This window comes from Triticum urartu, chromosome 5 (genome assembly GCF_003073215.2).
Source record: "Triticum urartu cultivar G1812 chromosome 5, Tu2.1, whole genome shotgun sequence".
Lineage (NCBI taxonomy): Eukaryota > Viridiplantae > Streptophyta > Magnoliopsida > Poales > Poaceae > Triticum > Triticum urartu.
In genome coordinates this window covers 151,224,723-151,227,714 of record NC_053026.1, presented here as the reverse complement: position 1 = coordinate 151,227,714, position 2,992 = coordinate 151,224,723, and positions in this window count along the sequence as shown.

Genomic DNA, 2,992 nt, shown 5'->3' with positions numbered 1-2,992 from the left:
ACAGAAACTGGCACTGAGCTCTAGGTTAATAAGTTAGTCCCAAAATTCGTATAAAATAGCATATAAATGCATATAAAACATCCAAGATGGATAATATAATAGCATGGAACAATAAAGAATTATAGATACGTTGGAGACGTATCAAGCATCCTCGAGCTTAATTCATGCTCGTCCTCGAGTAGGTAAATGATAAAAACAGAATTTTTGATGTGGAATGCTACCTAACATAATTATCAATGTAATTTTATTTATTGTGGCATGAATGTTCAGATCTGAAAGATTCAAGACAAAAGTTTAATATTGACATAAAAATTATAATACTTCAAGCATACTAACAAAGTAATCATGTCTTCTCAAAATAACATGGCCAAAGAAAGTTTATCCCTACAAAATCATATAGTCTGGCTATGCTCCATCTTCATCACACAAAATATTCAAATCATGCACAACCCCAATGACAAGCCGAGCAATTGTTTCATACTTTTGATGTTCTCAAACCTTTTCAACTTTCACGCAATACATGAGCGTGAGCCATGGACATAGCACTATAGGTGGAATAGAAGGTGGTTGTGCAGAAGACAAAAAGAAGGAGAGGATAGTCTCACATCAACTAGGCATATCAACGGGCTATGGAGATGCCCATCAATAGATATCAATGTGAGTGAGTAGGGATTGCCATGCAATGGATGCACTAGAGCTATGAGTGTATGAAAGCTCAAAAATAAAACTAAGTGGGTGTGCATCCAACTTGCTTGCTCATGAAGACCAAGGGCATTTGAGGAAGCCCATCGTTGGAATATACAAGCCAAGTTCTATAATGAAAATTTTCCACTAGTATATGAAAGTGATAACATAGGAGACTCTCTATCATGAAGATCATGGTTCTACTTTGAGGCACAAGTGTGGTAAAAGGATAGTAGCATTGCCCCTTCTCTCTTTTTCTCTCATTTTTTTGTTTTTTTTGTTTTTTGGGCCTTCTCATTTTTTGGCCTTTCTCTTTTTTTATTTCCTCACATGGGACAATGCTCTATAATGAACATCATCACACTTTTATTTACTTAAAACTCAAGAATTACAACTCGATACTTAGAACAAAATATGACTCTATATGAATGCCTCTGGCGGTGTACCGGGATGTGCAATGAATCAAGAGTGACATGTATGAAAGAATTATGATCGGTGGCTTTGCCACAAATACAATTTCAACTACATGATCATGCAAAGCAATATGACAATGATGAAGTGTGTCATAATAAACGAAACAGTTGAAAGTTGCATGGCAATATATCTAGGAATGGCTATGGAAATGCCATAATAGGTAGGTATGGTGGCTGTTTTGAGGAAGTTATATGGTGGGTTTATGGTACCGGCGAAAGTTGCGCGGTACTAGAGAGGCTAGCAATGGTGGAAGGATGAGAGTGCGTATAATCCATGGACTCAACATTAGTCGTAAAGAACTCACATACTTATTGCAAAAGTCTATTAGCTATCGAAAAAAAGTACTACGCACATGCTCCTAGGGGGATAGATTGGTAGGAAAAAACCATCGCTCGTCCCCGACCGCCACTCATAAGGAAGACAATCAAAAAATATCTCATGCTCCAACTTCGTTACATAATGGTTTACCATACGTGCATGCTACGGGACTCACAAACCTTAACACAAGTATTTTTCAAATTTTGACAACTACTCACTAGCATGACTCTAATATTACCATCCTTATATCTCAAAACAATCATAAGGAATCAAACTTCACATAGCATTCAATACACTTTATATGAAAGTTTTTATTATATCCCTCTTGAATGCCCATCATATTAGGACTAAATTTATAACCAAAGAAAATTACCATGTTGTTTAAGACTCTCAAAATAATATAAGTGAAGCATGAGAGTTCATCTATTTCTTCAAAATAAAACCACTGTCATGCTCTAAAAAGATATAAGTGAAGCACTAGAGCAAACGACAAACTACTCCAAAAGATGTAAGCGAAGCACAATGAGTAGTTGAATAATTATGTAACTATGTGAAGACTCCTTCTCATAAATAAAATTTCATATTTTAAGTACTTTATTCAAACAGCAAGCAAAACAAAATAAAATTACATTGCAAGGATAGCACATATCATGTGAAGAAGCAAAAACTTGGGCTCAACCAAAACTGATCGATAGTTGTTGAAGAAGAAAGGTGGGATGCCTACCGGGGCATCCCCAAGCTTACATGCTTGAGACTTCTTGAAATATTAATTATGTATGCCTTGGGCTTTTGTGTCTCCTTAATTCCTTTCATATCGCGGTTTCTCTAAATCTTAAAAACTTCATCCACACAAAACTCAACAAGAACTCGTGAGATAAGTTAGTATAAATCCATGCTAAACCTTATCATTCTCTACTGTAGCAAATCACTAAAATTATTATTTAACATTGCCTACTAATTGCCTCTGCATATATAACACTCCTATCCTCAAATACAATCATTAAACAGGCAAACATATGCAAACAATGCAAACATAACAGTAATCTATCTTAACAGGATAGTCTGTAAAGAATGCAAGAGGAATCATACTTCTTTAACTCCAAAAATTCTGGAAAATTACCACACTGTAGATAATTTGTTAGTGACGGTGTAAAAATTTCAAGATTTTATCATGTTTTGACTATTCACCAATATTCAAAACATAACAGCAAACTTTCTGTTTTTAAAACAGCAACATATGGACTTGCAAAATAATCATGGTAAAGGCTACACTTGACTTTTTATTGAACTAAAATATGAAAAGCATTACTCTAAATAACAGCAAGAAAATCCTAATAAAATAAAATGATGCTTCAAGCAAAACACATATCATGTGGTGAATAAAAATATAGCTCCAAGTAAGGTTACCGATGAACGAAGACGAAAGAGGGGATGCCATCCGGGGCATCCCCAAGCTTAGGCTCTTGGTTGTCCTTGAATATTACCTTGGGGTGCCTTGGGAATCCCCAAGCTTAGG